Source organism: Ambystoma mexicanum, chromosome 8 (genome assembly GCF_040938575.1).
Source record: "Ambystoma mexicanum isolate Mex_15411 chromosome 8, UKY_AmexF1_1, whole genome shotgun sequence".
Lineage (NCBI taxonomy): Eukaryota > Metazoa > Chordata > Amphibia > Caudata > Ambystomatidae > Ambystoma > Ambystoma mexicanum.
In genome coordinates this window covers 1,333,974,873-1,333,990,901 of record NC_090929.1, presented here as the reverse complement: position 1 = coordinate 1,333,990,901, position 16,029 = coordinate 1,333,974,873, and positions in this window count along the sequence as shown.

Here is a 16,029-nt window from a genome sequence, read left to right as displayed (position 1 = left end):
TAGCAGCCCTGAAAAGCAAGTGCAGGGCTGCTGAACGGAAGTGGTAGTCCTCAAGCTCATACTCTGATAAACTGGCCTGTCACCTTCTCCAAAGGCAATATCGCTTCTCCATTCGCTCGAAGAAGAGGGCTCACATCCGGGACCGCATCTCTGGAGCTTCTAACAACACGGTTGAACTCTTTAAAATCTGCAAGGAACTAGCCAATCCAGCTTCAGTCACTACCTCGCCTCTTCCCTACCAGACCCTTTGCACTGCACTGACCACCCACTTCACTGGTAAAACTCAGTTCTCTCTCTTTCCCCCCTACTCCCATCCCCCTGCCACCCTTAACCCTTGGCCCATCCCCCTCCCTCATCCATTCTTTCCTCCTTCTCCTATCACATCGGACGAGTTCACTAGAGTTGTTTGCTCTATGAAGGTCTCTTCCAAGCAGGTCTCCCCCTGTTCTTCCAGAACTATTAAGGACAACATTGGCTCCCTTGCCCCTGTACTCGCTGATTTCTATAATCACTTTCTTGCCACTGGGTCTTTCCCCTCTTCCTTCAAGTACTCCCTTGTGCAACCCCACCTGAAAAAGCCTACTGCCAACCCCTTGTGTCCGGCTAACTACTGCCCCATCTCTAGCACTCCCTTTCTTGGGAAGCTTCTGCACAAGTTGGTCTTCCCCCAACTGACCCAGCATACTGAGCTTGTTGGTTGCCTGCACGACCATCAATCTGGATTCCGAGCACCCAGAGGCATGGAAACTGCTCTCCTGAACACCCATGAAGAATTGCTTGCATCTATTGACTCCAACTCACTGGCTGTTGTCATTCTACTCATTTTCGCCTCTGCTTTTGACACGGTCAACCACTCCATGCTCATAAAGTGGCGCCATGATGCCCTCAGTATCTCGGAGCGGGCACTGGCTTGGCTGACCTCCTTCCTCACTGACCGTCCCTACCAGGTTATCCTGGGTTCTTTCTCCTCACCCACTTCTATCTCTACCTGTGGCTCTTTAACATCTACCTCTCCCATCTTGCTCACTTTATCTCCACTTTCTTCCCGTACTTCCATTGATATGCAGATGGCACCCAACTCTTCCTCAGACTACCCTCTGCTTCTCTTCCGACTTCCTCTGTCATTCCCGATTGCCTGGCAGCCATCCAGTCTTGGTACACCTCCAGTGATCTCTGTCTCAATGCCAGCAAGACTGAGAATCTTCCTACTGGGGCTTATGTTCTCTCTTTTCTCCCTTCATACTGGCCACCCTCTGTGGGCTCTCCCCCTCCCCTTCCTCTGAAACCAGAAAACCTAGGAGTTATCTTCGACTCCTCTTTTTCTTTCATTCCTAACATCTTGGACCTTGCCAAGAAGGCCCATTTCCAACTCTACCTTCTCAGAGGCAATCTCCCTTTCCTTAATTTTCTGCAGAAGCTTAATGTCTCCAGAGCTCTGGTAATCTCCAGGCGGGACTATTGTAACAGCCTCTTCCTCAATCTACCTTCTTCTTCTCTCCGCCCATCCAGACTAGGACTGCAATACTTATCCTTGGCCTTAAGCCCAGGGACTGTATTTCTCGAGCCCTAAAATCTCTCCACTGGCTCCCGGTTGCTGCAAGGATCAAATTTAAATCCCTGTGCATCATTCATAAGGCAGTCTACGGCCAGGGACCACGGTATCTGCAACTTGCTCTCACCAAAAACTCTCCTTTCAGATCCCTCCGATTCTCCGGCTTCAACTCTCTGCTTGTCAAGCGCTTCTTTAAGCAGAGATCGGGTGTCCGTTCTCTTTCCTCGGCTGACTCCCTCCTATTGAACAACCTTCTCCTTTCCCTCTGTTTTGAGCTGGATCGCTACAAGTTCCGTAAGCAACTCAAGACCTTCCACTTCTCCTCCTCCTTTCCTCTCTCCCTCATGTACTAAACAGTCACTTGTGATTTGATTGGTGGCCTGGGCCCTTATGTGTCCTTCTGGGCCCTGGCCTTCTGTCCAATCGCCCGCAGCACCCACCCTCCACCCTGCACTTGCCTTCCTTCCGGCACCAACTGGCCTGTGTTGTCTCACAGGCCTGCACTTATTGTATCGTCTGGTGACCCCTCCTCCACCAGGTGGTCACTGCCTTGCACTTAGCTGTTGCCTTTAGAACCGTCTTCTGACACTACCCCCCTCTGTGGAACCTCTATCACTTACCCTTCCGCTATTGTATTTTGCTTTCACTTTTATCACATTCCATTGTCTTGCTGTTCCCTTGTTCCCTTGCCATATGGGCACTTTGAAACACAAGTTCTTGATGTATAGGCGCCTTACAAATATCCAATAAAATTAAATAAGTAAATATAGATCTGCCTCTCAGGGATGTCTATTATTCTCTTTCTTACATTAAGGCAGTTCACGTTTATCAACTTTGCTTCCAAGGCTTTCTCACTTCTACTGGGACAAGTTTCTTTGAGCATGTAATGAGTCCCTTTTGACCTCCCGCTCCTCCCAGGTTCCCTGTGATCACGCCATCACCAAATCTCCAACTCCAGTCATCACTGCTTTATGTCTATCACGTATGCTGGGCATCCAGCGTTTGCTTTTCTGGTCCCCGGAAACTCTGAATTGCTCCTGCGGCTCCTCCTCCTGCTAGTGTTATGCTACCAGGGGACCTCCCCTGCTTGAGTATGTGATCCTCTCTCTTCTCTCTCTCATTTGACGAGTACTCCTTCTTTATCCTACTCAGAGTTGAATAGTGATTCCATTTAAAGAGACAACCTTTCTTTCTTCTTGATGATAATACATTTTAACTTTCTCTTCAGTCAAGACTCTGTACTTGGAAGTATTTGATATGTTAGAAAGTCCCATGTATGCCATCAAGTGAATTGGCTTAGGTGGTTCCTCACAGAGACCTTGTACCCTAAGGGGGAGTCTCTCCTGGTGAGTTCCCATCAACCTCAACCCCTAAGGATGGTGTTGCAGCTCCCCTGCTTCATGGGGGGTGGGGCAGAGGGGCTCTACCTTGGGGAGAAGGGACTGGTTCCCTCAATTCGTCACACTGTTAGAAGTCCCTCAAGATCTGCGTGGATGCGGTGGAGAAAACATTATCCACATTACTTACAATGGAATCCAAGATGGAGCCTCCTCGGCCCTGTCTTACTGAAACCCAGGTGCAGGTCTAGTCTTTTCCAAAATGGCGATGGTCACCTTCCCGATTCTATATCACTTCTCACTAAGAATGGGTAAGTGCATCGCTTCTGTGATCTGCTCCCTTGTGCCTAAAGTTATTGCCACAGCACTTAAACTCTAATCACTACTTCTTTAGTGATTCTGTTCCTAACGCTTCTTGGTGGTCCTTTGCATTCTTTGCATTCTTCCTAATTAAGCTCCTCCGGTGTTCTCTCCGTTCCTTTCATTCTCTTATTTCCTTTTTCTTTCCTTTCCCGTTAATTCTTCCTTTCACTTTGTCTACTGTAAACTCCTCTTAGCATTACTGCTCCTTCTTCCTAGTTTTGTTTCCTTTCGTGGGCAGTACCTGTTCGCTGCCTCTTCCGCGGCTCCTTTCTGTCCTTCTTTCACCACGGCTCACCGCAGCTCATCTACAACAACAGTTCCTCCTCGGTTTCCTAGCCGCGGTTTGTGTTTTTACACCGCAGCTCCACTGTGGCTTTCCTGGTATGAGTGGCATTTCTTCAGCTTTTCCTGTCACGTGCCGTGTGCCTTCGCCGCTGCGCTTCTGCCACTTGGAGAACTTCTGCCTCTGGTTTGCATCCATTCCTCGCACAAACATGAGTTTTCCCATTGGAACCAATTGGAACTCTGCCACTTTGCCAATACACCAGCGCCTACCACCACTACCACAGCCAGGCAGCTTCACTACTACATCAAGCTACGAATTTCATCTGCCACATTGAAGTTCCAGCTTGCTGGGTTTTATTCCCCACAAGGGTTTCCCGAAGGTGCTGCCCCCGAGGTGCACAGAGCCCATTTACTGGCCTCTGGACGCCTTGTGGGAAGCATTTTCATTCTACGGCTGCAATTACAGAGCACCTACAGATCAGCACCTACAAAGACTGAAGACAGCCATTGTGAGTACCAATTTCTTTTTACAGGAAGATTGTTACAGCAAGCGACGCCCATGGATCAGCAGGTGCAACAATTAGCGGCAGCTGGCCAGAACCTCAACACTGAGGTTCAGACTTGAAATGAGAACACTATTCTTAGACAAATGGTTACCTCCTGTGCTGAGCTACCCCCGGGACCGTTACCAATGGGAAAGTATGATGGTAACCCCAAAAGTTAAAGCAATTCCTGGACTCCTGTACGGTTTACCTTGAAGCCTACATTCTTTTCAACAGAGCGAGCTAAAGTCAGTTTTCTAATTTCCAACATGTCCGGAAGCGCCCTGGCTTGGGCCATGCCGCTTGTTACTACCAACAATCAGCTTATGGATTCTGTTGTTGGCTTTATCAACTGTCTACAAGCAATGTTTGGAAGACGAGACTTGGTAGTCCCTGCTCAGGAAAATATACTTGATCTCAAACATGGAAACATGGAGTTCCTCACCTTTATAACACAATCCAAACAATTGGCAAATGAAGCTGCATGGCCTGACGATGCTCTTCTCACTATATTCAGGAGAAACCTGTGTGAAAACCTCAAGGATGAGATTTCCAGAGTACCACGCCCTCAAAATTTGCCGGAAATGATCACGTTAGTACTACAAATGGATTATCGTATACAAGAAAGGAACCTGGAAAGACACAAAGGAAGACCATGATTATTACCTGCAGCCCCCAAACCTGAAGGCCTCAAGACACCCAGAAACCTAGAAGAAGGTGAACCTATGCAGTTGGGGATGGCTAGAGGACCATTGACTCCTGAGGAAAGATTACGAAGAAGGACTTTAGGGTTATGCATGTATTGTGGCTCCGATAAACATGTCCTGAAGGATTGTCATCTAACACCTCCAAGATGTTCGGGAAACGTCTCCACCCGCCCATAAAGGGAACCAGTAGATTCCAAGACACCATTAATTTGTACTGGCGCTTGGCAATCTTGATTAGCACTATTCAAAAGTGACCAGATGTTTGAGAGGTTCTTCGATGCCATGGCAACTAACATATTTTCACCATCATCCTAAAGCTGGGTGGCTCGACAAGTTTTAAGCCAATTGCTATATCTGCATTTCAATGTTCTCAAAGTTGCTATCCTTGCAGTAATAGGTAAGTGTGAAACTCTTCGCTTTTGGCAATCGAGCCATGTCATCTAATGCTCTCACTCTTCATCACTGCTCGGTTGCTCATTCATGCATCACCATCATATCCTACTTGCTCTCCCACACCTTTTTCGCTCTCTCTCTACTGCTGACACAGCTCACTTGATAGCGCTATTGCATATCCTCCACACTATCAGTTGCTGCATCTACATTGAATTACCATGGGATGCCCTCTGCTAGATGCTAACGAGCATAATAACTATGCCCCTACCAACCAGTACATTAATGCCCCTGCTCTCTGGCTGGAACACTTTCCTAAGGAACCTACACCAAATCAACCTTGCTCCCTCCACATCAGAAACAAGAGATTAGGAACAAGATTCTGTCACTTGAATAGTCGTACCAACTATCTAATTCACACTATGCCCAAACTTCCCTCTCCCAGGCTCAGCCATCATGCAATGTGCACTCCCATTCCGAACACTAATCTCAAAACTTCAGCCCCAGTAGGCAAAGTTTCACAGATTAAGGGTGCCCTTATCAATGCCACATCTCTCCCTGCAAATGCACTAGACATTGCTGACCTCATCACTACCCAAGAGCTTGAATTTATTGCTATATCTGAGACATGGTTACATGCAGCTTCTGGACCTGCACTGTCCTTGGCCATACCTCCAGATTACGGCATCACTCGCTGCGATCGCAACACCGCGCAATCTAGAGGGGGTGGAGTTGCCTTCATTCATAAAAATTCAGTTGGCTTAAGAGCTGTACCTAATGTCAACATTGAGTCTGCTGAACTACTCTCAGTCAAGCTACCACTAACGCCAAACCAAACTGCCACCATACACCTTATTTATAAACCACCTGGCCTAGCATCTTCCTTTGCTGATGAGATTTCCACCTTATTACTAGATAAATCCAAAACAAACTTGCAAATCATTCTCCTAGGGGACTTTTATATGGGACTCCTTGACCCAAATGACCCTACCGCTACTGATCTTGCTAATACCTTAACAGACTTCGGATTCACCCATCACATCCAAGAACCTACCCAGAACCTACCCACATTAAAGGAAGGACACTTGACTGGCTAGCTGATAGTAATTGCAACATTAGCGTACTCTCCAATGCACCTTGCTTATGGTCAGACCACCATATCATTACCTTTCATATTAAAGCAGCCCCACACCCTCCTCCAACGATGGCACCGGCCTTCCCTACTAGAAATAAAAGGGATATAACTAGAGAGAAATTACTCCCTCTTTTGCTCCCTTCCCTTAACAAGGTCACACACTCCTGCTCTGATCCTACAATCCTAGCGGACACATACAACCACGGAATGCTCTCGCTCTAAACTCAATCGCCCCCATTAAACTCAGGAAGCCTAAACCATACGCGTATATATTTTTTTTATTAGGTTTTGTAAAACAAGAAAACAACCACATGAGTACACACTGACAGTAGGAGCGCTTTCACCGGGGTGCGCCGCCCATAGCACAACAGTTGACCATAAATGACACGACAGAAGCAAAATTATGTATCGCCCGTCACTGGCAGCACAGTCCCTCTCTTTTCACAAGGTTTTTATGTTTGATCTTCCCACTTCCCCCATATTTTTCTGGAACTTCCGGGGGCACCCCCTTGCGTAATGGATTCGTCTTTCTAGGGAGGTGCATCTGTCCACTTCGTTGGACCACCGGTCTATGTTTATCTTGTCCACCGAACCCCAGGTAGCCGCCGGTAGTCTTTTGCCTGCCCCTAGGGCCACCCCCAAAAATGTCCTCTCCTGTTTCGTGAGGTTGGACCCGCCTCCTATTCCCAACAGGATGAGTTTGGGGTCTTTCAGGATTGCCATACACGCATCTTAACTCATGGTTTACACCTCAGCTAAGAGTGCTCCGCAAAGCTAAACGCTGCACTGAAACTCATTGGAAAAGTCATCCTTCAGATGCTCACAAGGATGGTCTCATCCTAGCCTCCCTTAACTATAAAGAAGCCATCTTCAATGCTAAAAACGAGTCATTTAACAATCGTATCATGCAAGCAGACTCAAACACTAAAGAATTATTCAAGATCCTAAAGGAACTTGAATCACCCACCACACCTCCTGACACCTGTATTAAAGATAGCAAATGGTGTGCAAATATCCAGACAGCATTACTAAATAAAATCTCATCCCTCCAATCTGAAATCAAAGACAAACAAAACTGTCTGCAGTTGGACAATCGTCAGACCATTCCATTAAGGGCTGCTCCCTTGGTCCCATCTAATCTCAAACCTTTTGCCTTCTCTCCACTAGCTATTGCTGAAATGGAAGACATTATCAACAGAATCAAACCTTCTAATTGCCAAAGCGATTCTTGCCCTGCCCCCATTATTAAGGAATCCACTCATGACCTTGCCCCTTTTATCACTGTCACGATTCCTGCCCCCAGCCCCCCGGCATATCAGGCTGGAGACAGGTCACGGCCACCTAGTCGGCCCTTAAGGCCTCTCCATCTCCCCAGAAACCTACTTGGACTCAGACTTGGCGCCTTTGGCACCAAACCCACACACAGTCCTGAGATCCACTTAGTATTGGACTTGCAATGTATTATGGGGCAATGGATGTCCCCATGTAATTCAGTTCCTTGAACTGGATGAGCGGTCTAGTCTTTCGGGTGTGGTTCAGCTCAGGGATACCTGGGATACCTACAGACTATTTAAACCACACCAGGCCTGAGAAACATGCTTTGCGTTTCTCTGCACCTGCAGCGTGACACTCACCGTGCTCGGATCTCCTGAAGAGGCCCACTTCTTTCTTCAGCGCCAGCGCACCTGCAAGAATAAGAACTTCGTTGCTAATACTCACCTCGAAGAAAAGACGTTAGTAAGCATTCTGCAATACTTAGCTCTCTCAAATTTGCAATTAGAGTTTAATCCTTAACTGAACTCCCGTCGATCAGACAACTTCTGCTCCGGAGCATCCCGCCAATCTGAAAAAGGGGAAAAGACACATCAGGTTAGCAAAAAACATTTAAGAGGCGCCGCACATCACGCTTTCTCACCGCAGCTCATCTCCTCAGCTCGCTTCCATGCTGGGTTACTGCGGCACCTAAAAGGACACAGAAAAGACGAACATTGGTTGGTACTAAGGAAGCCAATAAGCATCACGCTCCGCATTCCTACTTACTTCAGCAGCGCATCACCATCCTCAAGACCTTCATCACCTAAGGAAAGAAAGACACAGTATTAAAGGGACTAGAACCATCAGAACTTTTGTAAGACTCATTCCAATTACCGGTCGGGCTGAAGCCGCAAGCCCTGTCCGCCGGGCCCGTGCCAGTGAAGCAACTAGGCACCCTCCAGCCCGCATCACCCAACGCACCCCTGCATCAAAGGCAGGACGGAGAGTGCCCCACATCAAAAAACAAGGTGAGGAGAGGTCCGGGGGAAGGTTGGGACCCAGGGAAGAAAAGGGGGGCAAGACAAGCAAGACCAATAGGGAATTGACCTCTGATAATACTGTGTTTCAGGCCCAGTGCTTGGTTGAGCAAGTACAGGGAAGGGTTTGAAGTGGTCGGAAGTCTGGACCGGCTGAGTGGTGTCCCCGTGGATATCAGGTGAGCATTATAGAACGCAAAACCTCACACCAAAAATCCACCTGGGCGTCATGGAAACTTCAGAAACCGACCAGTTAGCCCAAATGTTGGGACAGTTATGCTCCGAAGTACACGCAGCCCGGCAGGAGACCAACACACTGAGGAGGGAGTTGATAGTTGCTAAGGAATTAACAGATGACCTAAGCCGACAACTTCTTTAGTCGCAAGCGGGACATACACCATTGCCGGGAAACATGCCTACAATGGCAGTACCATCAGCCAGCCCTGTTCAGATAACCCTTTCTGCGGCAGTTCCCTTGTCGCCACCGGAGCGATTCACTGAGGATCCTAAAAAATATGCTACTTTTATGAACCAGTGCCGTCTGCACTTCCTTTGCAGGCCTGGGGCTTTTCCAAATGACCAATCACGGGTCGCATTTGTGCTATCATATTTGAGCGGAAGTGCTGCAGACTGGTCCGTACCATTTGTGACTCAAGACGATCCTCTGTTAAGCGATTTCAGGGGTTTTCAACAGGAAATGGAAAAACTTTTCGCCCGTCGTACTCATGGACAGGCTCTAGACAATGAACTTCTATCCCTTCGTCAAGGGAACCAGGACCTATTGACATACATCACCATGTTCAATAGACATGTGGTTGAAGCTGAATGGCCTGCAGAGAAGAGAACCACGTTATTTCATAGGGGTCTGCGGGGAGAGCTAGAGGATGTGTTCGCACAAGTAGTGGACCCCCCTCAAGACTGTGCAGAATTTATTAACCTGGTGGTTCAGCTAGATCAAAGATTGCAAGACCGGAGAGCAGATCGGATCAGAACCAACTCTCGCCCTATTTATGTGCGTTCAAGGGACAATGTTTCTCGATCAACAGAAGGCTCAGGTGAACCAATGCAGATTGGAGGCGTCAGATCACCCTTGACTAAGGCGGAAAGAGATAGGAGGAGGCAACAGCAATTATGTTTGTACTGTGGAAAATCGGGTTACTTTCTAAATGTGTGCCAAGTGAAGCTACCGAGAAGGATAGTAGGAGCTACGGACAAGGAAGACCCCACCAAAGAGTCGGAAAAAACTGCCCAGCCTGGCAAGTGTAGGGGTCCACTTGTCGAGCGAAGAAAGTGAACTACAGACCTCCCATTTTGCACTACCTGTGATCCTGATCGATCACCAACAACCATTGCGGATGCACACAGCAAGAGCGTACATAGACAGTGGGGCTGTTGGGAATTACATAGACCAAGATCTCGCAGCAAAGATGGGACTTCCTTTATGTCCAAAGTTAACCACAGACACTGTAACCACAGTTGATGGCACGGAAATAGCCTCCGGTCCAGTATCCCAATGCACTCCAACATTAACCCTTCTGTGCCAGGATGGGCATCTGTTACTTACCGCTCCGTATGCTGATTGGAGCCTAGGTAAGACGACCTTGTGGAGGGAGGTAGGATTTAACAGGTTCAGGTTCAGCCTCCAGAATTCCAGCTCCCCTGAATTCTGTGATTCAGGCTTCCTCTAAGAGGGGCTCTTTTCTACAATGTACCTCTCTGCCGTTTGAGTAAAAACCAGCAGAGATGTCAATCGCCTAAAAGAGCGGGAGAACACACACCGCCAATAACCAATGCTACAAAGAAAACACAGTATGATTAGAAGCAATCAGGCAATATGGAATTATTACACAATCAGATATTTCTCTAAGTACCTAGACAAAGGTTGAGGTGGTGTTGGACCTTAATTGATGAACCTACAAGAAAGCCCAAGACTATGAGTATGCACAAGTGATAACCACAGAATCACTATGACTGATACAACACCCAGCAGACCTGATAAGTGGGATTTCTAGGGAAAATGGGTACCAGTTGAAAGGAAAACAACGGCAGGTACAAAACAACAAATGGGAAGGTTAGTAAGGAAGAATATACCCGGGCGGCACGAGGGTCGTACTAGTGATGGGTTGGTGCATACACTGGAAAGCGTCACTTCTATGCACTCGGTTAAGGTAGAAAAGGCAAGAATAAATGATATAGTTCCAGGAATCCGCACGTATGAGAAAGACTGATGATTTTCAGGTAATGAACAATACAGGAGAATTGGATGAGTTTTACCTTAATTATACAAACACAGGCCAAGTTGGCGAAGCAGTCTTGTAATGTGCAGTGTGGGACTCTGCGTAGGAAGATAGTTCAAATTGCGTAGAGCAGCAAGAAAAAGTAATCTCACCAGACAGGGCGAAAGCACAGTGGACATCCAGGGACAGTCCGAGGTTGGCAGCAGGGTTCACGGATCAGACTGGAGGAAAAAGCAAATGCAATCCAAGGACAATCCGAAGTCGGCAACAGAGTTCAAAGTCAGGTTGAAGGAACAGGCAAGGACAATCCAAGCAGACAAAGCTGGGTCGAAGATCCAGGAAGTCAAGTAATCAAGAGGAAAAAGGGAATAAGCACCAGAACAGGATGAAACCGAAGGAACGTAACGCCACAATTAGCAGCAACAAGCCGCTGAGTCCCTTTGGCTTTTATGGTGCAGGGGGCGAAGCCTCCTTACGCGTTCTCTGCGCACGGGACGTCTCAGCTGATGCAACGTTCTCTGCTGCACGGCCAGACGCCATGGCAACCGATACCGAAGCCACAACGAAGTTCTGGAACGCACTTGCCCACGTATGTGGCCACAAGAAACGGGAGGTACTGCGGACCGGGCCGATATGTAACAGCATCCGCCCCCAAAGACACCGGCCACCCCCTGGCGGAATGGAATTCCCCCAAAACCTTAGGACAACGTAAATTAGTAAGAGGCTCCCAAGTACGATCCTCAGGACCAAAACCCTTCCAATCGACCAGAGAAAGGATAGTACCTCTGGATACCCTGTAATCCAGGATGCAAGATACCTCATATGCTGCTTCACCATCTACCACAACAGGGGATGGACGCGCCGGGAGCCTAGTGGAAGGAACAAAAGGCTTAATGAGGGAAACTTGAAAGACCAGATGTATACGCCAGGATCTGGGCAATGACAACCGGACTGCAGCAGGATTGATGACTTTATTAATGGAAAAAGGACCCGCGAAGTGAGTCAACAACGAGCATTTGCCGGCAATCCGTAAATTACGGGAAGACAACCACACCTTCATGCAGATCTGATAGGTAGGTGCCGGCAAACGATGTGCATCAGCTGCCTTCTTTTCACGGTCTTGGGCCCTAAGGAGATGACATCGTACATCTTTGTGCACTTGATCCAGATCGCGGACGCAGTCACGCGCAGCCGGATTGGAATCTGGCAATGATGGATCAATTTGTAATGTTCTGGGATGACATCCATAAAGGACAAAGAAAGGAGAAACTCCAGTAGAGGTGTGCATAGAATTATTGTACGCAAATTCTGCTTGTGGCAACGCCGTAAACCAGGTTTGTTGAAACTGGAGACAGAGACAGCGTAGGTACTGTTCAATAGTAGCATTAACCCTTTCAGTTTGCCCATCTGTTTGTGGATGGTAAGATGAAGAGTATCTATCATCGATTCCAAGAGAAGCCGTAAGAGCTTTCCAGAAGCGTGAAGTAAACTGCGTCCCCTGTCAGAGACAATGGGCCTCATTACGACCCAGGCGGTCTGGAAATAACGGTGGCGGTAAACCCGCCGCCACCGTTGTTTCCGGACCACCTGAGTCTGACCCCTGCAGGCGGGAGGTGATGTTCCCGCCAGGTCTGACCTGGCGGGTTTAACACCGTCTGCCTGCAGGCGGACGAGGAAACACCGGCAGCATTACGAGATGCTGCCGGTGTTTCCATGATCCCCATTCCCATTGAGTCCTATAGGACTCAATGGGAATGGGGATTAACACCATTCCGCCTCCGTGATTCCCGGAAAACCGGGGTTGTAATGCCCCAGTAATTCCGGGAATCATGGAGGTGGAATGGTAATACGAGTCCGGCGGTAACCAGGCGGTTTTACCGCCGCGGTTACCGCCGGACTCGTAATGAGGCCCAATGACAGACGGTAGCCCAAAGTAGCAAAACACACTAGACATGAACAACCTGGCCAATTCAGGTGCTGAAGGCAACACGGAATAAGGCACGAACATAGCATACTTTGTAAAGTAGTCCACTACTACCCAAATCGTGTCGTGTCCTTGTATCACTGGTAATTCGACAATGAAATCCATCAACGCCATCTGCCAGGGGTTATATGGAACTGGTAAGGGATGTAATAACCCTACAGGTTTGGTTCTGGAAGTCTTGCATTGAGTACATATGGCACACGTTGTTATGTAGTCTTGTACATCGCGTGCCATGGACGACCACCAAGCCCAACGTCGTAATGCTTCCAACGTTTTCTGGTTATCTGGATGCGCAGCAACAGGTGAATCATGAGACCACTGAAGGGCTAAAGTGCGAGCTTGACCAGGCGGAATGAAAACACGTCCCTGAATGAATGGTAAACCTTGCCCCAGATCCAAGTTCAGTTCTGCAATCTCATTAGGATGAGTAGAGGCCCAATCCGTAATAACGGATCGCAAGGAGGGTTGAACAGAACAGCCACATATGACTCTGTTCGGTAGAAGCAGCTTATGTTCCGCCTGTATGAGCCAGTCACCCGCACAAGAGCGAGAGAGAGCGTCAGCTGATATCTGAGCCTTGGCAGGACCATAGGTAATAACAAATTGGTATTGTGAGAAAAACAAATGCCAATGTGCCTGCCTGACAGTGAGACATTTTATGGATTTGAAGGCCAACAAACTCCTATGGTCTGAATAAACAGTTACAGGGTGTCGAGCACCAAGAAGATGATGCCTCCATTCCAAGAAGGCATCCCTGATGGCCAGAAGTTCACGTTCTGTAAATGAGTAATTTCTCTCATATGGTGTCAACTTGCGAGAGAAGTAAGCAATGGGATGTACGTCGCCCGAAAGAGGGCACTGTTGTGATAAAACAGCACCAACTGCATAACCTGAGGCATCCGCTTCTACAAAGAACAGAAGATCCGGGTCTGGATGCATAAGAACAGGAGCAGTACTGAAAGCAGATTTCAATTGATCAAATGCTTTCTGTGCCTCTAGTGACCATACATATGACACTTTGGCACTAGTCAGGGAGGTCAGAGGAGCTGACAGACCAGAAAAGCCATTCACAAAACGCCTATAAAAATTAGCAAAACCTAAGAAAGACTGTAGGGCCTTAACTGATTTAGGTATAGGCCAGTCTAAGATAGCCTTCACTTTGGATTGACTCATCCGAACCCCACGGTTAGTTAAATCGTACCCCAAGAACTCTACTTCAGAGGCATGAAAGATACACTTTTCTGCTTTTACGAACAATTTTATGGTCTCGCAGGCATTGAAGCACAGTTTTTACATGTTGGACATGTTTGGTGAGATTCTGTGAGTAAATTAGAATGTTGTCTAAATATACCACGACGTATTGATCCAAAACATCGTGGAAAATGTCATTCATGAAAGCCTGAAAAGTGGCCGGGCATTGCAAAGCCTGAAGGGCATCACCAGGTATTTGTATAGACCATACCGTGTTTTAAATGCGGTCTTCCATTCATCCCCTTCTCTCATGCGTACCAAGTTGTACGCTCCTCTAAGGTCAAGTTTCGTAAAAACCTGCGATGAACCCAACTGATCGAGGAGAACAGAGATCAAAGGAAGGGGATATTGGTTCTTTATTGTTACCGCATTCAAGGCGCGGTAATCAATACAAGGACGCAGGTCTCCTTTTTTCGGAACAAAGAAGAGAGGAGAAGCGACTGGAGACTTTGATGGCCGTATAAAGCCCATAGCAAGTGCTTTGTCTATGTACTCCTTGAGTACAACATCTTCTTTGAGAGTGAGGGAATACACTCTCCCAGCTGGTATCCTTCCCCCTGGTACAAGATCTATTCGACAGTCATAGACCCGATGTGGGGGTAGTGTTTCTGCCATTCCTTTTCCAAATACATCCATGAATTCTGCATATTGAGATGGGACCACGGGTGTGGAAGATTTAGTGATCGCCCCAATATGCATGGAAGGAGAGGCTAGTGCTCTAGCCGGACCATCTTGGGTTATCCCAAGCAATGAAGTGCATTGGGTATTACAAATGGTTGACAGGAATTGGATCAGGTTTGTTGACCAGTCAATGGCAGGGTTGTGAAATTGCAACCACCGAATACCAAGAATGAGTTTATAAGCTGGAGCCTTGATAATGTCAAAGGAGATTTCTTCTGTATGTCCATCCTCAGTACTTATAATTAAAGGAACCGTCTGATGGGTGACCTGGCCGGAAGCAAGAATAGAGCCGTCTACGACATTGACAGTTTCAGGGTGTTTTTTGCAGAGTAAGGGTATTCCTGACTCAGAAACGTAACCTTGATCAATATAATTGCCTGTTGCACTGGAATCTATTATCACTGTAGCTTTTAATGACAATCCCTGGGTTGAGGAAAAATCAACAGGGAGACGAAAAAGCTGAACAGGATCCTGCAAAGGTGAGTCCAGAGTAAAACATCCCGATGTAGGGACTCTATCTACTGTCGGTATTTGGCGTTTCCCGCCTTGCGTTTGGGTTTTTTAGGACACTCGGGTAACAAATGATCTGAAGCTCTGTGTAACGCTCACCTGATTCCCACGGAGGCGCAGGTCGTGGCAGGAAGGTGTCTGTGACTCGAAAGGTGATGTGCAGGACTCGATGGGCTTCTGGGGTCGAACCTCTTCGCACTGTGTGACGAACTCGTAAGGTGAGGTTTCTGCAGGTGAAAGAATATAGGGGTTGATGGTCTGGGTTGTTAATGTCTCTCTTCCTCTCTCTCCCTAGCTTCCCCGTAGAGCCCCCAGGTCAACGTGCTCACCTTAGATAGGTGAATGCTGGGCTCTCCATCTGCATCTGATGCAGGGCGCTGTTGCCAGTTTCTTCACTGGTGAAACATAGGCCTCTTGGACTCAGAGGACCGTTACCGTCGTTAATAGCACGAGCGGTGAGTTTCCAGACACCTTTTTAGTCTTTATAGTCTTTAGGTGCAAGGCACGTTAACATTGAACAGGACTTCGTATAATGCTTTTCTCCCCTTTTGCTTGCAGGACTCTTGAGGAAGATGAAATGAAGCGCCTGGAAATGCGTGAGTAAATGCAAGCGCTCCAGCTGTCTTTTCCCTTGCAGAGGCACCGGAGTATTTGCAGGCGTTCTATTGCGAAGAGCGCGATGGGCGTAAGTAAATACCTGTCTAATGTCTCTTCTTTTGTCTTTCAGAAGTTTGTTTGCAGCGCCGGAGTCCGCGGAATGCCCG